The 25353-nt window shown below is 39.4% G+C and overlaps 1 long non-coding RNA gene and 1 other non-coding gene across 2 annotated transcripts in view; both read left to right on the top strand.

The window, feature by feature from the left end:
- LOC145524595 (uncharacterized) overlaps positions 1-25353 on the top strand; it is a 63461-nt gene that overhangs the window by 8301 nt on the left and 29807 nt on the right. The window contains exon 2 of the long non-coding RNA XR_014067698.1: positions 5048-5109. This is a non-coding gene — a long non-coding RNA (uncharacterized LOC145524595). The remainder of the gene's footprint in view (positions 1-5047; positions 5110-25353) is intronic.
- On the top strand, positions 23811-23917 carry LOC145524920 (U6 spliceosomal RNA). The gene has a single exon (XR_014067951.1). It is a non-coding gene; the product is annotated as a U6 spliceosomal RNA (small nuclear RNA).

The following is a 25353-nucleotide window of genomic DNA, read 5'->3' as shown; positions in this document are numbered from 1 at the left end:
AGACCCTAATGCTGGGAAAGATTGAGGGCAGGAGGAGAAAGGAGTGACAGAGACCGAGATGATTAGATGGCATCACCAATTCAATGGACATGAGTTTGAGCAAGCTCTGGGAGTGATGAAGGACAGGGAAGCCTGGCGTGCTGCAGTCCACGGGGTCACAAAGAGTCGAACACAACTTGGCAACTAAGCACCGAGGGTAGCATAATGCAGCTAGGGACTGAAGCCAACAGAACTTTCTCTATGTCTCAACTCTGAGTCTCTCTATAAATTGCTTTGTTCTCTTTTTCTACAGATATATTTTCTGTGCTTCCCAGCCACATGATAGGTAGAAATTCCACGGCTCCCTAGTTTACATTTCTGTCATTCAAGAGAACAGCCCAGAATGACTGACTGCCTCAATTATTTTGAACTTTATGGTACCAGTTCATCACATTGTTCTCCCTTCTGATTCCTGTGCCAATTGATAAATAACCACAGTAAAACTGGATTGGATAATGTGACTTGAACTTGGGGCACAGATGGAGTTTTCTACAGCTTTCCTTTCAGTTGAACTCACTTGGTAAAAGGCAGATCCTCTTGTCTGAAACTTTGAATTTGCAACAAGAGATACAGACATTTTGGATTTTTTTTTCTATAACTGTGGCACCAATGACCATAGCATCTAGTTCTCTGTGGCAGTAGTGCTAGTAGCAGCTTCCAATATCTGGTGTTACAGTGATGACTGCAGGGCAATGACAGCAGTTACATGTTATTCAGATTCTTTCGGCAGCATGACTTTGACTGTCCTGCTATGGTCTCCTTTAGTTGTTGCTCATTTTTTCCCAAGCCCAGTTTTTCAGGTCTTCTCAGGGACTCTGTGAGCATTCCTAAATTCTTGCAATAATTATTTTTTATTTTCAAGTATCCCAGAGTCGTTTTATGTTGTTTACAACTAAGAACTTGCCTGTCTTACAATCAGCTATACCAATTGGTCAAACTCTTGTACAAGAAACTTGATTGTCAGAGATCCACCCCATCAATGACAAGACCAATTCCCAGGAAAGAAAGGATGACCAAATACCCCCAAATAAGCATCTTTTGGCATAAATATTCAGTGAGTTGTTCAAGACGATCAAGGAGATTAATATCAGGAACCTAAAAAAAAAAGGTCTTAACGATCACCGTTTAGTTTATTCTTTTATCCCTGTTACCCTTGACTTGTAAGTTAATAATTAGTAGGGGAAACTAGCGTTTTTGAATAGAAAGACCAACATAAGCATTTTAGAGTCTCAACAGTTTACTCTTCCACCAAACTTAGAAAACAATTTAGAAGAACAGGCTGAATTCAATTCGACAACTTAATTCTGTTGAAATAACTTCACACTTAATTAAACTTTGCGTGCACATGTGCTAAGTCACTTCAGTTGTGTGAGACTTTGCAACCCTATGGACTGTAGCCCACCAGGCTCCTCTGTTCATGGGATTCTCCAGGCAAGAATACTGGAGTGGGTTGCCATACCCTCTTCCAGGGGATCTTCCCAACCCAGGGATCGAACCAGTATCTCTTAGGTCTCCTGCATTGGCAGCAGCTTCTTTACCACTAGCGCCACCTGGGAAGCCCCACTTAAACTTTATTGCTTCTTAAAACGGTGTAAGCGTAGCCTAAACTCTACTATGCTAACATGGGATAAAGAAATGAATTGCTGATTAAACACATAGTTTAATTGAAAATTGTGTTTAAAAGTATTCTAATACTGTCCATCATGTAATATAAAATAAAACTGTGTCGTCTTTTTTTAGTGACCTATTTGATTTCTGTGAGGCAGATAATTTCTGAAATTGAGCAAAATTAAAAAGAAAGGGAAATAATGATTTGAATAATCAGTCCCAAATAAGTAAGATTTATTATTTGTATTTTACTTATACATAATTAAGATTAGATTAAAAATTCAAAGTATGAAGCACAAAGATTATCATTGAGCATAAATAAATAAAATTAATTAGAGTCTTAAACTGAGAACTCCTAGACTCTCGAGGATGTGGAGACTATTAGAAATCTGTAAAGATTTCTCCTCTTCTTCCATTAGGAATGGCAGGAACAGATCAAAAGAGTTAATGTTTAAATGCTTAAGAATGTGTGTTTCAATATTTTTGGAAACACCAAGCAGTGCTTTCTAAATTAATTGACAAGTCATTGTGTACTTGCAATACAGACTGACTTTTTTGTGGTGATAAGCCACATAATATCTGTCTGAGAGATAAGCTATGAGAGAATTGTGAAAGAAACAGGAAGTATAATCAGTAATCAAGTGTAGATTCTTGAGACAGCAATTGTATAAGCTTCAGTGACGAGAACTGATACATTTTACTCTTCAATTCATGGTTGGGAAGTGTCTGTAATTCAGCTTCCAAATAAGAGAGACAAAGAGGTGTGCTGCTGCTGCTGCTGCTAAGTCGCTTCAGTCGTGTCCGACTCTGTGCGACCCCATAGACGGCAGCCCACCAAGCTCCGCCATCCCTGGGATTCTCCAGGCAAGAACACTGGAGTGGGTTGCCATTTCCTTCTCCAGTGCATGAAAGGGAAAAGCGAAAGTGAAGTCGCTCAGTCGTGTCTGACTCTTAGCGACCCCATGGACTGAAGCCTGCCAGGCTCCTCCATCCATGGGATTCTCCAGGCAAAAGAGTACTGGAGTGGGGTGCCATTGCCTTCTCCAACTACACTCCTATGGAATTATATTATGTTGGAACTGAAAGTGATCTTCATGTATTAGTTAGCCAGTGCTGAATAACAAGCCATCTTAAAACTTGCTGTCTCAAAACAACAAACATATATGTTTGTTAATGGCTGTGGATTATCTGGGGATTGACTGATCTAGTCTGGGCTCAACTGAGCTAATTCCATTCCATGTGTTTCTCATTCTCCTTGGATCACAGACAAAATAATAATAGTGTTTTTTTTTTAAGTGCCACTTGAAGTCTTACTGTGCGCCAGATTTTGTGCTGCTGCTGCTGCTGCTGCTAAGTCGCTTCAGTCATGTCCGACTCTGTGCGGCCCCGTAGACGGCAGCCCACCAGGCTCCCCCGTCCCTGGGATTCTCCAGGCAAGAACACTGGAGTGGGTTGCCATTTCCTTCTCCAGTGCATGAAAGTGAAAAGTGAAAGTGAAGTCGCTCAGTCGTGTCCAACTCTTAGCGACCCCATGGATTGCAGCCTACCAGGCTCCTCCATCCATGGGATTTTCCAGGCAAAAAAGTACTGAAGTGGGGTGCCATTGCCTTCTCCTGATTTTGTGCTAGAAATACTTAAAAGTGTTACCTCTTTTACTCTTCATAAAAACATTGTGAAGGAGATTGGATTTTTCTCACTCTTTTTTGGCTCTACAGTTCTTCCAGACTACTTTGTAGCAATTTTAGGGCCTAAAGCATCACCCTCCACTGAAACCCAAAGATCTGTGAGGAGCTTCAAACTGTGACTAGACTCCCACTAGACTCATCAAAGCTTAACCTAGCTTGGACCCTGGAGTATCCATCAATGAAAACTCCCAGAATGTTCTAGCTCCTTCTCAACCTGTCTCTGTTAAAGAAACTTAGTAAGTTAACTATCAACCCTAGTAGCAAATTTCCTTCTATTCTACCAGAATATCCACCTCAACAGAGTGGACACAGACTTGGTGAAGGCATACTATGTAGGAGGAAAAGTGTGAGAAGATTGTTAGCTGCTCAGAAAGAAAAAAATAAGCCACTATGAAGTAGATTTTTTTTTTTTTTTTTAATTTTACAGATTAGGGAACTAAAAAGAAGCTTTTTTTAAGGTCATGAAGTTACTGTATGATGGACGTGGAATACACATATAGGTCTGCCTGACATCAAACTTCTTGTTCTTAACCACTCTGCTTTCTCCTGGCTCATGAAATATATTGCTCCGTTTTCAGAGTGCCCTAACAACTAAAAAGCTGCTCTTTTATATTCAGTGAAATTATTTTCCCTGTAACTTTAAGTTATAGATCTTAATTTGGCCCTTGAACACAGACTCATGCTGTTTTTCAGGCACTTTTACTGTATCATCTAATTTAAATAATACAGTAGAAGTGCCTGAAAAACAGCATGTGTTCAATAAAAATTAATTTAAATCATCCCCACAGTGGATATAACAGTCATTGGTAAAATACGCATTGAGGCAGGGCCAGTACTAATCGTAGTCTCACACAGTATGCACTTGTTCAGTTTATTCAGAAAGCCGTAAGAAAATAATAAAATCCAGATATTTCGATATTTAACTCAGATAAACAGACAAACTGTTTCTACAACTTTTCCTTAACCTACTAGCTGAGTGACCCTGTCCAAAAGAGAAATGACTCCTAGATTTGATCAGCAACAGACGATTAGAATGCTTTGGCAGAGTGGAGAGGGAAAGAAGTTAAAATGACATTAAATAATGCTTCTTAAAATTAATAAATGTTTATCTTATTAATAGGTAAATACGCAATATTGACTTTCTTTATAAATATTGACTTTATTAGTGGATAAAATGGAATTTGTTCAAAGGTAGAACATAGCTTACATTAAAAATTTACTTAAAGCCACAAGGGGACTAAGTACATAATCAGGATTGAAAATAAGGAGGTTGTTCAAGGATTATTTTCAAAAATGGTAAAATACAAATACAAAGTGAACATATGTTTAAGATTTTATTGAACCCATTAATTAACAAGGGCAGTCTTGGGTGGCCTCAGCTTGCAAGGGCTTGAAGAGGGATTTCAGTTTCCGGCCAGAGATTGAAGTCAGGCCGCAGCAGCTAGAGTGCTGAATCCTAGCTACTAGACCAGCGACCAGAGATGAGGCTCTGGCCCATCAGCTTTATAGTAACAAATTCCCACAGAGCTGGAAAGTAGTGAAATAAGTGTTTATTATGAGGAAAAAGAGTTTAAATAGATAGATACACAAGCAGGCCCAGAGAGAGCCATGCCCTCCTGGTAGTTTGAATTACTTATACGGGCATTTCTTCCAGGTTTCCTTTGGTTAGTCATCTCGTTCTGCTGGTTCTGAGTCTGCATTTGGTTTATCTCCAGGTCCTCCCATATTTGCATGGACATCTCTTGGCCAAGATGGATTCTAGTGAAGAGGCCTATGGGTAGGTTGACATCACTCCCTTTTGACCTCCAAGGAGCCTCTCTGGGAATGTATAGTTGGAAAGACCGCCTTGACCTCCAGAATGAGTAATATGTGGTCTCTGTCTTTTATATGGGTGGGGCTCAGCTCTGCTCTAGTTCCTGCTATTATCTTCATCTTGGAGTATCTATCTACAGGGAACAAATTCCAGCTGCTCAGTCTGGGGCCCATCTATCTCCTTCCTCAAAGGAACCAGTAAGCTATTGCAGCCTGTTCAAAAATGAATCAAAACAGACATATGGAAGGCAATCAGGAATCCTAAAGTAAATTTGGTAATAGATGCAAAAAACAGAGATTCTATAGACACTAAATTATAATGCTGGAATCATCTTTTCTATAGAGTGGAAATCAGTTGTGCCTCTATGACAAATTATGAACAAGTACTATCAGTCAGTTTTCTGTAATATCCTGACTTATAAAATAGCTAAATCAAAGACAGTTCAAAGCACAGGCCCCAAGATGATCAGGTAACCTAAAGGGAGAGCCAGGCAATGTCAAACATTCCTTTGAAAGGACACCAAGTAATCATGCCCATTTCAAAATCTTTAACAATTTTTCCTAATGGAGTTTCCTAACAAGACATGAAGGAGAAAGATTGGGAAAATCTTGGGCTAAATGAAAATTTGCTTGTATGCATGCATGCTTAGTCGTTTAGTCATATCTGACTCTTTGCAATCCCATGGATTGTAGCCTACATAGCTCCTCTGTCCATGGATTTTCCAGGCAAGAATACTGGAGTGGGTTGCCATTTCCTATTCCAGGGGATCTTCCCAATTCATGTCTCCTGCATTGGCAGGCAGATTCTTTACCACTGCACCAACCAGGAATCCCCAAATGAAAATTTACAATGCTTGAAATATTTTATATTTTTTTAAAAGACATAAGAAAATTTATAAGAAATGGAATAATCCAGAAAAATCATAAAATTACTTTTTAGATTCTTCTTTGTTACATAAACGTGGTTACTCACTAAGGTCAGATGGGAACTGGAAAAAAGAGAAAGATAAGAAAATTAATAAATTCTATTCATGTACCTTCTCACTCATCTGCCACAAATTATATTTAAAAATAATAATTTATAACATTTTATATGTCTAGATGATCACTGACAAGCTGAAGCATTCCCTGATCTTTTCATGTTAAAAGATGATTGGTTGGAATTCAAAAATGGACAAAGAAAGTATTAAAATGGCCAATAGGCCCATAAAAAGATGTTTAACACCCCTAGTTATTAGGGAAATACAACTCAAAACCACAATGAGATATGGTTTCATACCCGTTAGAATGACTGTTATCAAAAAGCAGAAAATAACAGGTATTGGTGTTGATGAGGTTGTTGTTCATTTGCTCAGTCATGTCAAACTCTTTGCAACCCCATGTACTGTAGCACACAAGGCTTCCCTGGCCTTCACTGTCTCCCGGAGTTTGCTCACACTCATGTCCATTGAGTCAATGATGCCATCCAACCATCTCATCTTCTGTTGCCCACTTCTCCTCCTGCCCTAAATCTTTCCCAGCATCAGATTCTTTTCTAATGAGTCGTGTCTTCACATCAGGTGGCCAAAGTATTGGAGCTTCAGCATCAGTCCTTCCATTGAATATTCAGGGTTGATTTCCTTGAGGATTGACTGGTTGGATCTCCTTGCTGTCCAAGGCACTTTCAAGAGTCTTTCAAGGGACTTTCAAGAGTCTTCTCTATCACCACAGTTTGAAAGCATCAGTTCTTCAGTGTTCAGCCTTCTTTATGGTCAAACTGTCACATCTGTACATGACTATGGAGGCTGACAAATTGCATCCCTTATGCTTTGCTGAAGGGAATAGTGAGCCACCATAGAAAACAATATAGTGATTCCTCAAAATTATACACATGATCCAGCCATTGTACTTCCAGGATTATACCCAAAAGACTGGAAAGCGGGAGCTCAAACAAATACTTGCATACCAATGTTCATAGGAACTGTCAACTAAAAGAAAAAAGCACAGTGCAAGAGTTGTGGGTTTCAGTTTTATTCAAGAACCTTACTGAGGACTATAGCCTGGGAAACAACCTCTCAGCACTGAGGTAATGATCTTAAGATTATATATATACAGGCTTCCCAAGTGGCGCTAGTGGTAAAGAGCCTGCCTGCCAATGCAAGAGACATAAGAAATTCAGGTTCGATTCCTAAGTTGGGAAGATCCCCTGGAGAAGGAAATGGCAAACCACTCCAGTATTCTTGCCTGGAGAATCCTATGGACAGAGGACCTTTGTGGGCTACAGACCCTACCATAGGATCGCAGAGTTGGACATGACTAAAGTGACTTGGTATGCATGCATATATGTACTACATAGATATATGTATATATCCAGTTATATCACTTTGGTTATAGAATACTTGCAGTCAAACATAAATCTCAGTAAAAACTTACTGCTAGTCACGAGGGTCAGGTATCTCAGTTAATGATTTTAGTGCCGTTCTGTGTATGCAAAGAGTTAAGAATATGGGTTCATTAAAATTTTTTCCAGAGGTACCTCTAACTATCTAAAGGGTCTATTTTTCCAAAGCATGGAGTGCCTTACCTGTTTTTCATCCTGAATTTCTTTTAGGGTTTAGTGTCAGTCATCTACTACAGTGGCTAATGACTTGAACCTCCTACCCTCATAGAACTGGATAGTGAGCCATATTATTTGTTTTACACTGCATTATTTACAAGAGTCAAAAAGTAGAAATAATCCAAGTGCCCATCAACAGATGAATTAATTAACAAAACATGGTTTATAGGGGAGGGAAATTTTCCTTTTACCTTTGTAGTCTCTGTGGCTGGGCCTATGAATTAAATTGACAGAACAGCTCAACAGGAGAAAAACATACAAATGTTATCTAATATTTTTCCATGTACACGGGAAATATTCAAAAGGAAAATGAAGACATTAGGTTCCAAAACTTGCATATCTTTTTAAACAAAGAATGAGAAATTGTGCAGGTGTGACAAGACGTAGGGCTTTGGGTCGGGGCAAAAAATTATGGGACAGCAGCTTGAAATATACAAGGGAAACTAATGGAAGTTCTTTTAATAAGTTTGTTTTATTTTAGCAGAATTTGTACAGATCCATTTCAGTATAGGCTCCCAGTCTTGTGATAAAAGCATTCTTCTCTTCCTAATATAGAGATGGCACCCCTCTAATGGGAAATTTTATAATCTGATTTTAAGTAGAAAAAGGGAGATCAGAGATCTCTTCCTGGGACTTTCCTGGTGGTCCAGTGGTTAAGACTCCACACTTTCAGTGCAGGAGATGCAGGTTTGATCCCAGGTCAGAGAACTAAGATCCTGCACAACCAGTGGCACAGCCAAAAGAAAAAAAAAAAGCAAAACAAAAGAGAGGGCCCTTCCTGCATCTATTGCTTTTCTCAGCTCAAAATAATTAATGTACCACAATGGCATATATTGTGGTGGCATGTTCTGTACCCTTGAAGTATGTAGATATTACAGAGGAGGAACACTTTTCCTTCTACCCTTCTAGGGTTTTTAGCTAGTGTAATGAGCAAACTGACATAAGACAGAGTCACAGGAGAAAACCAGTTTAATTTTGTACATACAGGAGTACTTAAAAATATAAGACCCCAAAAGGTAGTCGGGCAATAGAGGCTCATATGCCATCCTGAGCTAAAGAATGGGATAGGGTCCTGGGTCTTCAAAGGGGAGGAAAGTGATTCATAGGACAGTAAGAAGAGTGGATGTTTGGTGATTAGATGTTTGCCCTGCCATACAGATAGGTCATTCAAGTAAAAAGTTATCTTTGGTGATAGTGCTCTCTCTGAGCCAGGCCCCCTATCTAATTTCTTACAGATATTTAATAAGAAGGTTAAAAAAATTGCTTCCTAGGTTTTTGGGGCTTTAATTATCTTCAGCTCAAAATAACCCACATGCAAAAGTGACACATTTTGGGAAGGCTCATCTTGAACCCTTTCAGTACAATGAAATATCATTCAGCCTTAAAAAGTAATAAAATTCTGACATGTGATGTAATGTAGATGAAGCTTTGAAACATTATGCTAAGTAGAATAAGTGAAGTATTGTAAGATTCCACTTACATGAAGTATCTAGAATTGGCAAATGTCTAGAAAGAGAAAGAAGAGAGGTTTCCAGAAACTGAAGAGTATGGAGAATGGGGTTGTTGCCTAACAATGATGGAGTTCAGGACTCACTACTCCAAAATATGGCAACTTGCCATATTGGATATGAATATTCCTTTCAAGCTGAAGGAATCTGAGGATGACATGTGCAAGAAGGACTTTCTGACCTTCCCCTGAAGCAATTTTTAAGACCCCTATGTGAGAGGTACCATTCCTATATCTGGAGAAAAATCTCCTTATCTCTAAGGAGGAGGGCACTGAGAAGAATCTGAACTAACTGGCCTTGCTAGATTCCCCCAGTTTACCATACTTGGCTCACCTTTGTCCTCTCACATCTTCCCACAGCTTTTCCCTCTTCCTCACATCTGGTATGAGAACACTCAGGAGTAACCATTTCTTTGGGTCTTCATTTCCTTATGAAGGCTCCCAAGTCACATAAAACTTGCATAAAATCAATTCGTATGTTCTTCTCCTATTAATCTGTCTTTGTCAGTTAAATTTTCAGACCCATCCAGGGACCCTAAGAGGGTAGAGGAAAACTTTTTTCCTCCCCTACAATAGGCACAGAGTTTCTGTTGGGGATGATGAAAATGTTCTAGAGAGAAGCAATGATGGTAGTTGCACAATGATGTGAATGTACTTAATGCCCCTGAATGGTACATGTTTAAAAGGTTTGAATGGTAAATTTTCAATATATATTAGTGCACACACACCAAAGAAGATCACTGGTTGGAAGTCAAGTAGGTTTCAAAGCTTTCTCAGAGCTCCAGACACTCCGAATTGTCTTCCTTTTTTTCTTCTCATTAAGTTAAATAATTGTTAAGCATTTGTTGAGAGCTTTTGTACTAAACACTGTGCTAGGCACTGCAGAAAATTCAAAATGAGACATCTTCCTTTCCATGAAATCCATCATTTAGTTTTCTTAAATTGAGATTAAGGGAAAGCTGTTCAATTTTTTATACAGTTTTGTGTTCTTTGTTGGGAAAGGCTTGTTAATAGGTGTGTTGAGAGGGGAAAAATCTTTCTTTTACAAATAAATAATTAAACAAAGTTAAATGGATTTATTTTAAACATGGGACTTCTTTAATATGCTAATGTGTACTTTGAATCCCCTAGACGGGGACTTAGTAAATGGCCCTCCTAAACTTATTTGATCAGGAATTCTTTGTTCTCTTGAAGTCCAATTAATTAACATCTCCCTTGTATTGTGCCTACAGAAGTTAAGCTACAGATGTACCAGCTGTGTGGGGGATTCTCTTTATGCGGGGCTCAATATGTGATGCAAGCTGTAATTATGATACAAATGTGCAGTTTATTTTATCCCTAAGTGTTCTAGCATGTGTACATGATGATTTTTAGCATTTTTTTATAATTAAAAACATAGATTAATTGTTAAATAGAGACAATAAAAGTAATTTCCTAAAGTAATTTCTTACTTCATTTAAGAGTTCTTTATCTCCTTTAGATGACTTTTATAATTCTTTTTAAAAAGTTATTTCCATTTTGGGGAGAAGGGCTTGCTAATGGAGATTTTGCAGAAAATGTGATGCTGGCTTTGTGGTCTGTAACTTTTAAACATTTTTACTTTAAAAAAAATAAAGCACCAATTCTCATTTTTTTTCTTGATAAAAGTATTTCTGCTAATCTGTATTCCAATCAACAGCTATAGGACCTGTGATATTATCTATGCCTTTGGATAATTGCACTATATTTTGCAGCTCATTTAATCCACCATTTAAAATACATCTCCTTTTCCCGTTACTAGACCTGGACTTCAAGTCATAACCTGCAGCAATATACTCTCTCATTTTCTACATATTCTCTAATTTTGTACCATTTCTTCACAATTAAACATGGTGGACCAATTTAAGTGCAATGAGTATCTGATTAAAGCCAAAGATATAGCAAATCTAAGCCCATTTCATGATTTTAATGTTGGTGCCAATTATATTTTCATTGGTAGTATCACTTTCATGTTTATAAAATATTGAGTGAATGCACTAGGATATTCAAATAATTGCATGGGCATTGCAAAGGGATCGAGATGATGAAGCTGTCAAGATCAAACATTTGGCTGTCAGGTAGAAGGCCCTTGTGATGGTGTGAAATGTTTATCATTGAAGGATGAAGGTCTACACTCAGCATGGGAAAGAGGAGTTAGCTGTGGAAATGCACAGTAGATGGAAGTGCAAGTTATCTGAAAGTCATACATTTTAAAGCTAGGGTCTTCCTGAAATAGAGCATGACATCCTATGTGGGTTCAAGGATTAAAATCCTCCTGGATGACTACAGAAGCCTTCATGGAGAGGACACATTTAGGCTGGATTCTGAGGGATCAACAGGAGTCCCCCAGATTATTCCAGATGGAAGAAAGAGGGTGAGATATGAAAATACACAGGTGACGCTAGTGGTAAAGAACCCACCTGCCAATGCAGGAGACCTAAGAGATACAGGTTCGATCCCTGAGTCAGGAAAGATCCCCTGGAGGAGGAAATGGCAACCCACTCCAGGATTCTTGTCTGGAGAATCCCGTGGACAGAGGAGCATAGCTACAGAGGGCTACAGTCCATAGAGTCGCAGAGTCGGATAAGACTGAAGCGACTTATCATGCAGGCACGCATGCACTAAGAAAGTCAACTGGTGGTGCCAAGGGTAGAGTGAATGAGAGATATGGAAGTAAATGAGACTAGAAAACAATAGATTAAGGCCAGATCATTAATGCTGACAATTTTAGACTTTATTCTCTAAGTAATTGGGAGCTGAGGAACGTTTCTGAGCAGAGGGCACGATCTGTGTTGCAGAACAATTACTCTGGTGGACCCACAGGGAACAGATGAGACTGGAATGAAGCAGGGGGGCTGGGAGGCTAATGAGGATGTTATAATTGTCTACTGAGAAATGATGAAGACTTGATTGAATGGAAAGGAAGCAATGAATAGGAGAGAGATTTCAAAAAGAAAATTAACTGAGCTTGGTGAGCAAATCAATTAGAAATGAATTTGTATGCAATAAACAGAATTTCTGCTGAATAGGGCTTAACACATAGGCACTTATTTTACTCAAGAAAATGCAGGTGGCTGCGGGTGTTTATGCAGAAGTTTGCCAATGTCAGGTAGATTCTCAGTTCCCTTGGTTTTTGCTCCATGCTGCTGAACGACCCTCTCTTTCACAGCCAACTTTGGGTGTCATGGGCGAGAGGCTTTCTCACTTGTCAGCCTCAAACTGCAGTGGAGGCTGGGGAGGTTGAGGACTGGAGGGTCTTGGTAACCTAAGAGTGACCACGGTCCATAGCTAGGAGCTGATCACAATGTCTTTTTGGAAAAAGAAAAAATTAGCATGGAATAAATAGGCATTGGATATTAGGTAGACAATTAATAGAGTTTGCCACAGTGACTAATTGGATATGGGGGTTTTGAGGATTGAATTGTGTTCCCCTAAAATTTCTTTTCACCAGAACCTGAAAATATGGCTTTATTTAGAAATAGATCCTTTGCAAATATAAATAAAGTAAGGATTGTGATGAGAACATACTTGATTAAGATGAGCCCTCCTGTACAATGAGAGTGTCATTGTGAGTGTCATTGTAAATGTCAGAGATTAAGCCAGACACTAGTTAAAGTGATAAGGACAGGCTTTAATCAGTAACAAACCATCACAATAGGGAAGAGGCTCTTTTATAAACTGAATTCAACTTCATTTTGTGCAGGGGTGACTGTATTAAAGAATAAAAGAGTAGGGAAAGAGAAAGGAGAAAGGTGGGGCATTGAGCAGCAGCCAGGAAGTGGAAGTTTATGAAAAGTGGGAAGCAGCGGGAGGGAGGTTTGGTCCAGGTGAAATCCATCTGCGTTTGTTGTTGTTGTTCAATCACTCAGTTGTGTCTGACTCTTTGTGACCCCATGGACTGCAGCATGCCAGGTTTCCCAGTCCTTCTCCATCTCCGGGAGCTTACTGAAACTCATACCCATTGAGTGAGTGATACCATCAACCATCTCAGCCTCTGTCACCCCCTTCTCCTGCCTTCAGTCTTTGCCAGCATCAGTGTCGTTCCTAATGAGTCAGCTTTTCAAATAAGGTGGCCAAAGTATTGGAGCTTCAGCTTCAGCAACAGTCCTTCCAATTAATATTCAGGATTGATATCCTTCTGGATTGACTGGTTTGATCTCCTTGCAGTCCAAGGGACTCTCAAGAGTCTTCTCCAACGCCACAGTGCAAAAGCATCAATTCTTCGGTGCTCAGCTTTCTTTATAGTTCAACTCTCACATCCATACATGACTACTGGAAAAACCATAGCTTTGACTAGACAGACCTTTGTTGACAAAGTGATGTCTCTGCTTTTTAATATGCTGTCTAGGTTGTTCATAGCTTTTCTTCCAAGGAGCAAGCGTCTTTTAACTTCATGGCTGAAGTCACCATCTGCAATGATTTTGGAGCCGAAAAAAATAAAGTCTCTGACTATTTCCATTGTTTCCCCATCATTTGCCATGAAGTTTCAACTGGATGCCATGATCTTCATTTTATGAATCTTGGGTTTTAAACCAGCTTTTTCACTCTCTTCTCACTTTCATCAAAAGGCTTTTTACTTCCTCTTTGCTTTCTGTCATAAGGATGGTGTCATCTGCATATCTGAGGCTATTGGTACTTCTCCCTGCAATCTTGATTGCAGTTTGTGATTCATCCAGCGTGGCATTTCACATGATGTATACTCTACATAAACGTTAAATAATCAGGGTGACAATATACAGCCTTGACGTACTCCTTTGCCATTTTTGAACCAGTCCATTGTTCCATGCCCAGTTCTAACTGTTGCTTCTTGACCTGCATACAGATTTCGCAGGAGGCAGGTAAGGTGGTCTGGTATTCCCATCTCTTTCAGAATTTTCCAGTTTGTTGTCATCCATACAGTCAAAGGCTTTAGTGTAGTCAATGAAGCAGAAGTAGTTGTTTTTCTGGAACTCTCTTGCCTTTTCTTTGATCCAATGGATCTTGGAAATTTGATCTCTGGTTCCTCTGCCTCTTCTAAATCCAGCTTGAACAACTGGAAGTTCTCAGTTCATGTACTGTTGAACCCTAGCTTAGAGAATTTTGAGCATTACTTTGCTAGTGTGTGAGATGAGTGCAATTGTGCAGTAGTTTAAACATTCTTTTGCATTGCCTTTCTTTGGGATTGGAAAGAAAACTGACCTTTTCCAGTCCTGTGGCCACTGCTGAGTTTTCCAAATTTGCTGGCATACTGAGTGCAGCATTTTCACAGCATCATCTTTTAGGATTTGAATAGCTCAGCTGGAATTCTATCACCTCCACTAGCTTTGTTTGCAGTGATGCTTCTTCAGGCCCACTTAACTTCACATTCCAGGACATCTGGCTCTAGATGAGTCATCACACCATTGTGGTTACCTGGGTCATTAAGATCTTTTTTGTATAGTTCTTCTGTGTATCCTTGCCACCTCTTCCTAATATCTTCTGCTTCTGTTAGGTCCATACCATTTCTGTCCTTTATTATGTCCATCTTTGCATGAAATGTTCACTTGGTATCTCTACTTTTCTTACAGAGATCTCTGGTCTTTCCCATTCTATTGTTTTCCTCTATCTTTCTCTGGGTTTGTCAACTGTTACTTATCAGAATTAGGCTCCTACCCTCACACAGAGACTGGAAGATAAGCCTATCATCAGGTGCTGGCTGAAGCACACAGGATGTCACCTAGATCCAGACACCCTGGAATGTGAAGTCAAGTGGGCCTTAGGAAGCATCACTATGAACAAAGCTAGTGGAGGTGATGGAATTCCAGTTGAGCTATTTCAAATCCTAAAAGATGATGCTGTGAAAGAGCTTCACTCAATATGTCAGCAAATTTGGAAAACTCAGCAGTGGCCACAGAACTGGAAAAGGTCAGTTTTCATTCCAATCCCAAAGAAAGGCAATGCCAAAGAATGCTCAAACTACCACACAATTGTACTCATCTCACACACTAGTAAATTAATCCTCAAAATTCTCTAAGCCAGGCTTCAGCAATACATGAACCGTGAATTTCCATATGTTCAAGCTGGTTTTAGAAAAGGCAAAGGAACCAGAGATCAAATTGCCAACATCCACTGGATCATTGAAAAAGCAAGAGAGTTCCAGAAAAACATCTATTTCTGCTTTATTGACTATGCCAAAGCCTTTGACTGTGTGGATCACAATAAACTGTGGAAAATTCTGAAAGAAATGGGAATACCAGGCCACCTGAGCTGCCTCTCAGAAAGCAGCAGTTAGAACTGGACATGGAACAACAGACTGGTTCCAAATAGGAAAAGGAGTACGTCAAGGCTGTATATTGTCACCGTGCTTATTTAACTTATATGCAGAGTACATCATGAGAAAAATTGGGCTGGAAGAAGCACAAGCTTGAATCAAGATTGCCAGGAGAAATATCAATAACCTCAGATATGCAGATGGCACCACCCTTATGGCAGAAAGTGAAGAAGAACTAAAGAGCCTCTTGATGAAAGTGAAAGCAGAAAGTGAAAAAGTTGGCTTAAAGCTCAACATTCAGGAAACTGTGATCATGGCATCCAGTCCCATCACTTCATGGCAAATAGATAGGGAAACAGTGGAAACAGTGGCAGACTTTATTTTGGGGGGCTCCAAAATCACTGCCGATGGTGATTGTAGCCATGAAATTAAAAGACACTTGTTCCTTGGAAGGAAAGTAATGACCAACCTAGTCAGCATATTAAAAAGCAGAGACATTACTTTGTCAACAAAGGTCCGTCTAGTCAAGGCTGTGGTTTTTCCAGTAGTCATGTATAATTGTGAGAGTTGGTCTATAAAGAAAGCTGAGTGCCAAAGAATTATGCTTTTGAACTGTGGTGTTGTAGAAGACTCTTGAGAGTCCCTTGGACTGCAAGGAGATCCAACCAATCCATCCTAAAGGAGATCAGTCCTGGGTGTTCACTGGAAGGACTGATGTTGAAGCTGAAACTCCAACACTTTGGCCACCTGATGCAAAGAGCTGACTCATTTGAAAAGACCATGATGCTAGGAAAGATTGAGGCCAGGAGGAGAAGGGGACAGAGGATGAGATGGTTGGATGGCATCACCGACTCAATGGACATGAGTTTGGGTAAACTCCGGGAGTTGGTGATGAACAGGGAGGCCTGGCATGCTGCGGTTCATGGGGTTGCAAAGACTCGCACACGACTGAGCGACTGAACTGAACTGAACTGAAGCAAACAGGAAATTCTTTGGACAGCCTTGAGTTTAAGAGGGTGGACTAGTCATCCCAGGAATTTGACCTTGAACTGTTAGAAACCACACTAGTGTTTGTTCAAGTCTTTGTATGTAGATGGAGAAGTGAAAGTGAAAGTCGCTCAGTCATGTCCGAATGTTTGTGCCCCCATGGATTATACAGTCCATGGAATTCTCCAGGCCAGAATACTGGAGTGGTTAGCCTTTCCCTTCTCCAGGGGATCTTCCCAACCCAGGGACCAAACCCAGGTCTCCCACATTGCAGACGGATTCTTTACCAGCTGAGCCACAAGGGAAACCCAAGAATACTGGAGTGGGTAGCCTATCCCTTCTCTAGCAGATCTTCCCAACCCAGGAATCAAACTGGGGTCTCCTGCATTTCAGGTGGATTCTTTACCAACTGGACTATCAGGGAAGCCCAGATGGGAAGGGAGGATGTACAAAATCATTTGCTGAGTCTGCAGTTTTAATACACCAAGGCTAAGGCCTCATCAAGAAGAGGGCTTAGAGGAGCCTGAGTAGAGTTTGGTAAAAGGAGAGAATGGTTGTCATAAGAAATAGACAGAAAGTGGAAAAGGCCGTGTGAAGATGAAGGCAGAGATTGGAGTTATGCTCCCCAAAATCAAAGAACACCAGGGGCCATCAGAAGAGACAAGAGGCAAAATAAAATCCTCCCCTAGAACATTTGGAAGGAGCATGCCTCTGCTATTTTGATTTTTAATTTCTGGCCCCTTAAACTCTGAGAAAATCAGTTTCTGCTTTCTAAGCAACCTAGTTTGTGGCAAATTTTCCCAGCAGCTCTAGGAAATTAATATACACGTGAAGGAGAGGGAGACACTTTGAACCATAGGAGTCTGGGAAAACATTACTACCGTGAGTGGACTTGTTGCCTACAAGACATCTGGGAAATATTAATAAGGGGAGGAGAATATGGCAGGGTTTGGGATTATGGATTTAGGCTTGAAGAGTGAATGATAATGAGACTCTGGGGAAAGAAAAGTCAATTTCATCAAACAATAGTGTACAACTTAGACCATAATTGTAGTGCTTAATTGCCCACTTCAACACAGTTGTTTCCCTCCCATTTCCAAATTCTATTTCTGTGTGGTGGGGTGGAGAGAAAGCTAGCATCATTGAGGGTTAATGAATTTGGCTTATAAGAACCAACAAATTTCCACAAGTTTGGAAGCAGTCATTAGCAGAGCTTTAATTTCCCATTTGCCTTAGTAGCAAATTTAGCGGCCCTTTCTAAACTTCACCATGGATTGCTGTCTCTATTAGTTGTTTTTTTTTTTAATAAGAAAACACCACCATAGTGTTGTTGCATCCTCAGTGTTCATAATGTAATTCATTTATATTTCTAGTATTGTATTTATCCCAATGCATTGTAATTATCATTCTGTCTCCCCCTCTAAATTGTGAGTTTCTTGAGAGCAATGATCCATATTTGTATCTCAATTACCTAACACAGAATTCAGCACTTAAGTAATTTGTGTAATAATTGTTGCATCTATTGCAGTAACAATAGAAGTTAAGGGCCAGGCTCTGGAGCTAGATCAACTAGGATAAATTTTGGCTCTTACATATTATCTTTGTGACCTTGGGCAGATTACTAAACCTCTCTGTGCTTCACTTTCCTCATTGTAATCTGGAATAACAATAAGACCCTCTGCATTAAAATTGTTGTGATGATTAGTAGGTACTCAGTACATGATCAATATCCACAAATATGGTATTAAATTATTATGTAAAATAAAGCCTTCTGACATTCCATACTGCAATCCAAAGTAGGCCTTCCTTATTTTATTTTTTTATATCTTCCTATTTCCTTCATGACAATATTATAACCTATAGTTTAACTTACTTGTCTGCTAACAAGTCCCATGAAGGCAAGGACCTTGTCTGTTTAGTTTTCCACCCATTCCATGCTTAACACCTCATCCACATACAGAAGAAACTAGTAACAATTTGTTAAAGAAATAAAATTGATGAATGTTCCATTTCATTCAATGATCTTTGAATGATCATTGATGACTCATCTGTAATGTCTAGTTGAAATCGTTCTCACATAGCTAACATTTGTCAACTGAAAAAAATTTCACAACCTTAAAGTTGAGAGGTATGTTTTATTCCACGGACAGAACTGAGGACTTAAGCCTAGGGCACAGTATCTCAGATAACTCTAAGGGACTGTTCTGAAGGGGCAGAAACTAGGACATACAGAAAGTTTTGCAACAAAGACCAGGTAGTTGAAACATCAAAAGAAGGAAAGAAAGAAGTGAAATCGCTTAGTCATGTCCAACTCTTTGCGACTCCATGAACCAGGCTTCTCTGTCCATGGGGTTTACCAGGCAAGAACACTGGAGTGGGTTGCCATTTCCTTCTCCAGGGGATCTTCCCCACCCAGGGATCGAATCCAGGTCTCCCACATTGCAGGAAACATCAAAAGATTACTGTTAATTAAAGAATACCAGATATCTTGAGTTAAGGAATTGATTCCTTTTCTGTGTTTGGGAAGATGCGAAAGTCTGGCCTTAGTGAAATCAACCCTTTGAAATGCACCTCAGCTAATCTGGGGTCAGTATCCTGTGCTCAGGTTGAAGACAGACTTCATCCTGAGTCTCTTCAGGGTATATCATCAGAGGTGGCTGCAGTGACTGACTGATAGATAGAGGTACAAGTCCAGTCTCCATGAGTTCCCTCAGGGTGCACCATCAGGGTGACTGTAATGTGATGTTTTGATGGTGGCAACATCCTTTGTTTACTGATAGTTCACACACTGAAATTCCTTCTAACTTGAAATTCAAAGAAAAGTAATGTGACAACAATAGGCCTTCAGCCAGATCTGAGAAAGAAGGACTTGCTATTATTTCTAGGACCAACTACCTGAAAATAGGATAATATATCATTACAGCCATATACTCATTTTATCTCCTATTTCTGCTCTTCAGGGCACTTTTAACATTGGAGTAACTAACAATAATACCATGTTCTTAGAGAAAGAATGATCACTCTCTTGTGAGAAGATTCAAGACAGGTTCAGGGGAGCAAAAATTGCCACCCCAAAATGTCTTGTTGGCATGCAGATTATTTCCAGCTGAAAACAATGCCCAGGAGACTCAGGAAGAAACTTTGGCCTTCCCCTGGATGCCTAAGAATAAAGATAGAATACTTGTTCCCGGAAGGGAGCTGTCACCATAGAAAACTGTAGTGTGAACTAAGTGTGCAGACTATAGTCTCAGTAAGATCCCAAATAAAACTTAACTCACAACTCTTATGTTGTACATTTTTCTATAGTTGACACTATGCAGGGTACCTCCCAAATATTGCAACTTAGCGTATTAGATATTTTTAGCTGTTGAAATTTGAAAAAAGCCATGTAAAGGAAGGACTTTTTTACTTCCCCTGAAGCAGGTCATAAAACATTCAGTGAGAAGTGCCCTCCTTATACCTGGAGGAAAGGAATATCCTAATCTCTAAAGATAGAGGGCCACAGGGAGGGATCCAAGTGCATAGTCCCTGTCCCACCCCCATGGCCCCTCTGACTATACAGCTCATTCATACTCTTTATCCCATTGTGTCTTTCCAGAACTTTCCACTCTTCATCAAACCTAGCATAAAATCACTCAGGTTTAACCATTCTTTGAGTTTCCTTCTGAAGCCTCTTGTGTCACATAAAACTTACATTTAATAGATTGCCATGTTTTTCTCTTGCTAATCTTCCTTTTGTTATAGGGATCCCAAAAGAGAACTTAGAAAGGTAAAGGAAAAAGGTATTCTTCCTCCCCTCCACTGGAATAAAGTTTATGGGAATTTCCTGTTTTTTTAATATGATTCATATAGAGGGGAATTCAATGATGAACTTCCCTGGTGGCTCAGAGGTTAAAGCGTCTGCCTCCAATGCCGGAGACCCGGGTTCGATTCCTGGGTCGGGAAGATCCCCTGGAGAAGGAAATGGCAACCCACTCCAGTACTCTTGCCTGGAGAATCCCATGGACGGAGGAGCCTGGTAGGCTACAGTCCATGGGGTCGCAAAGAGTCGGACACGACTGAGCGACTTCACTTTCAATGATGAAGAGTCAGCTATTTTTAAAATTGATCCCTCTGTTGGGATGCTAAAAGGATTTGGAAAATAAAAACTAATAGAATCTTTACAATATTAAAAGTTTTCGAATCAAACTGCAAGCTAGTCTTATTTACCGTAAAGCCTGTCCCATTGCTTTGTTCTGCCATCCTTCTATACATTTGCCTGGAGAGGACAGCAAACAAAGGAGGAATATGTAAACATTTTAATCATTTCTAACTTGCCATCTGTGACAATTCATGGTGCTGAAATCAGAAAGGATGGGATCACTTTTCCATTTCTTTAAGGTCACCAAGGACAGACAAGCTCAGGACATACTGTATTTGTCAGAAGCAAAAGAGATGACTAGGGAGATGGCAATGACAAATCTGTTCTAGGCTTAGCTCATTTTACTGAAGAATGTGTGTCCCCTTCTGACATTTATCAAAAGAAATTCAATTTTATAAAAAGAAGGATGTCAAATAATAGTACATAGCTAACACTCATTCTGAGGCTGTCAGAAGGCCAGATGGGGGCAAAAAGGAAAAGGGTAGATGGAAGAAAAAGTCATGCTGGCAAGAAACAGAAAACCAAACAGGGTGAAAGGTCAGTCCTAATATGCTTACAGGCTTGAATACATTTCTAATCAAGTCACATAGTTTTGAGATCCATGTTAGTGCCTACTTCACACTTTGGAATACTGTTTTTCATTTTCTACAGATACAAGGAATGACACAAAGTAAAGGTTTTGTGTCTGTGTGTGTATTTTTGTTGTTCCTGTTTTATGTTTTTTTCTTCTACATCAGGGAAGAAAGCTAATGAAACCTGGTAAAATCCCACAGCATCAGGTACAATGAAATGTACCCCGTGGGCAAGCAATCTATATTTCTGACAGTGATGATGATGATTTTTCTCTGACAGGAAAGGATATTCTGGGTCAAAGAATAAAACCAAAAGTTGAGACAGAGGTAGTAGAAAAAAAGAAGTCAGATTAAGATCAAAGGAGGGGATTCTATTAGGAGACTAATGATGAAGCTGACAAAATACTGTAACAAGTGAGTGTTTTTACCATACTGCATAAAAATATTGGATTAAGCTACAAATTAAATCTCTTTCTCGGTAAGGGGTTTCTGCAGGACAGAAGCAATTAGGCTGCTGTCTAGTGAAGACAGGAAACTTGATTAACAGATCCAAAAAGACAGCATAGGGAAGATGGGTTTAACACCAGGAGGTGAAACACCAACTGTTATGCAAATTGACTTTTCTCAAAATGTTGGATAATTTCAATCAAGGACTGAAATACACTTTTTTTTTTTTTAACATTACTCTTCTCTGGCCTTAAACTCGTCAATGCAATTTCTTATTAAATAACTGCTACTGATGCATGTGTCACAGTCAGATTCCTGAGGTGGGTACTGAGACACTACAGAACATTTCACCATAAAACAGATTTTTGCTTCTTTTCCAAATTTTAAAATATTCAAGGTGTTCTAGCTAAGGATGGCTGAGCAGGCAGCTTGTGGGACACTAGCTGTGAAGTGTTTGTGTCTGACCTTTTTGAGTCCTGTACTCTCTGTAAGGTACCTATTTGGTGCAGTCCAAGCCAAGTTGTTCTTGTTTAGAATAGGGACTCTTAAGGAGTGGCTACAATTTGTTAATGACAAAATACTTGTGTGTATTTCTCCTGCAAATAAGGCATTGTGCTAAAGCCAGAGACAGGACACCAGAAATCCAGGAAACATTGTGACTATTTATTCTCCATTCTCAAATCTGTACTTACTGTCCTGGAGATTTTCAAATTCAAAGTCCTAAAAGTATGCAGAATATTTAAAAATGTATCTGTCATCGTGTATCTTTCTTTGAACGAAAATAAATCTGTCTCCACAGCACATAAACCAGATCTTTCTACTCCTTCTTGGAAGATATTGAGAAGAATTAAAATCATGTAGATGATCTTCTACATGGAATTAATATAGTCATCTTCATACATATTATTGCCAGCAAAGTTTTCAAGGTTTAAATTTTTTCATGAGACTTGGCACACACATTTGCATAAATCCTTTGAGTCCAGGGAATATGATCAAATCAACTAAATAAGTTAATGTACAAACTTTTAACTCTTCACATCAAGGGTTGTCGAACTTTTTCTCTGAAGGACCAGATAGTAAACGTGTTCGCCTTTGCATTCCAGACAGCCTCTCACAAGTACTCAGCTTTGTTCTGTAGGGACACAAAAACAGCCAGAGGACTCTACCGAAGCAAACGGGCTTGGCTGTGTTCCAATACAGTGTTATTTACAATAACAGGCAATGAAGTTTGGCCTGCAAGCCACAGTTTGCTGACTCATGCTTTATATCATTTTATCCCCTTCATTTGTTTTCATTTATCCTTTATCACGATGTCACAGCCTGGTACTGAAAATGCAACAAAGCTGTGGTACAGACCAAACATTATAAACAAAGATTGCAAGGGGGTGGGGGCGGGGGTGTGAAAATTTGTTTAAAAAATCTGTACTAAATTAGTAATAGAATATACACTGAAAAACATTAGAGTTAACAGTCCTTTCCCCACCCTGCTGCTTGAGAGATCTTTCTAAAATGCAAATTTGATCTTGGAACTCTCTAGCTTAAAATGTTTTACCTGCAGCAGACAGCCCGCTCTTTAGCTTGTCACAATAGGTTCATCCCATGGCTGACCCTGCTTTCCTCCCAGCCTCATCTCTTGCTATGTCTTCTTCTCACATTCTATGCTCCAGCTACATGGAGGGAATCATAATTTCCACAGTGCTATGTGCATTCTGGCCTTCCAACACATGCACGTGTTATTCACTGTGCTTGAAACCTATTAACAACCCTGACCTTGCTAACTCCTTGAGAACTGAACTCAGGTGTCTCAGGTGACTTTTACTCCCAGGCTGCGCTATCAAGAGGTGACTATTTCCTTGTCTATTGACCCTGATAAATATTAAATTCTTGAAAGTTGAAACTGCATTTTTTAAAAGCATGATGCCTAGCAATGGAGAACAATCCATGAGTAATTATTCAATCAATAAATCAGTCAATTAAATGAGCTTTGTGGGTCCTTCCACTTCAGCCTATAAATACAATTGTTCCTAACAATGAGCAATCTCTTTTCTTTAGCATACCATCTATAAATGATACACAAACAACTAATAGAGAAATGAAAAAAAAATTAGTTAAAGCAGTAATTTATATCCTATAAGCAGGGGAAAGAGTTAATAAAGTCAGTTTGCATGCTTGCTTTAGCAGCACATATGCTAAAATCGGAATGATACAGAGATTAGCATGGTCCCTGTGAAAGGATAAGCTAAATGGGAAAAGAATCTGAAAAAGAACATATATATATATATATATATATATATATATATATATATGTATGTATGAAGTATAAAGTTTTAGTTGTTCAGTCGTGTCCAACTCTTTGCGGCCTCATGGACTGTAGCCTGCCAGACTTCTCTATCCATGGAATTCTCCAGGCAAGACTACTGGTGTGGGTAGCCATTCCCTTATCCAGGGGATCTTCATGACCCAGGGATCAAACCTGGGTCTCCTGCATTGCAAGCAGATTCTTTACCATCTGAGCCACAAGAGAAGCCCCAGATATATGTATATGTACAACTAAATCACTTTGTTGTACATCTGAAACTAATACAACATTGTAAATCAACTGTACCTCAATATAAAATAAAGTTTTAAAAACCGCTTTGCATTTACCACATAAGAAAGAATCTTTTCTCAACTGCTAATCATATGAGAGCCAGGTTTTATATGAAGAGCAATTAAACATTTATGGGATCTACAGGAGACATGAACAGATGCTATATAAAGACATCCAGAAGAACAGACTATAGAAAAAATGAATTTGTGTTTCAGTGGGAAACTATGCATTAGACTTTAGCCTTTCATAATCTTTGCACTATTTTACAACTTTTATAAGTTGATACACGCGCACATTCTGTCTGGTCTGGAAGAGTTTCAGTTGACTTCCCTCCGTTCGTTTTTGTGCTGTGCTGGGCTAAGTTGCTTCAGTCGTGTCCAACTCTTTATGACCCCTATGGTCGGTAGCCCGCCAGACTCCTCTGTCCATGGGATTCTCTAGGCAAGAATACTGGAATGTGTTGCCATGCCCTCCTCTTATTCCTTTTTACTTCATAGAAATTAGTGCCTTTTGACTTTTCCTTTAAGCCAGTTACACCAACAACCTGATTCCCTCGTTGAATGAGTAAAATAAAATCTTCAACACGTGCTCACTTTAAAATCCATATGAGAGTCATGATTTTACCTTTTCCAAAAAAAATTATCTTTTAACAGTTTTGGAGGTTCCACTGAGATGCTCAGTGGATTCAGGCACCAGAGCCAGGAAAACTTCATAAGGAGAGAAGTGCACTCCATGGGCAGCTTACGCCCAGGGGAGTCTTCTCTTGGCTTCCAAAGGTGAACCCAAAATGGCAATAAAACTTTGCTTCCTCTCTGCTTTTCTAATTTTAAGTCGCCTCTCTACCGGTTTTATGTTTTGTGTTTGGATTTTTGGGGGTCAATACGTTCTTTCCCAGTAGTTGTTAGAAATTTGATTTTATGACCTGATCATTGATGATCTCTGTAAATGAAGTAATAGTTAATAGAGAACCCAGCTGGCCGAGAGAAAGCAGAGACCCTGGCATGTGAGTCATTACTGTTTGCCTGTTTTGAGACCTAATCAATTAAGAATTTTGTGTCCATTTGTAAATTTTATATTTCTGTGTTTACTCTTGACCCATGGCTAAAATTTTAGAATGGATGC

The sequence above is a fragment of the Giraffa tippelskirchi genome, chromosome 10 (assembly GCF_054371585.1).
Source record: "Giraffa tippelskirchi isolate mGirTip1 chromosome 10, T2T-mGirTip1v1.2.pri, whole genome shotgun sequence".
Taxonomy (NCBI): domain Eukaryota; kingdom Metazoa; phylum Chordata; class Mammalia; order Artiodactyla; family Giraffidae; genus Giraffa; species Giraffa tippelskirchi.
This window is presented reverse-complemented; position numbering and strand designations above follow the sequence as displayed.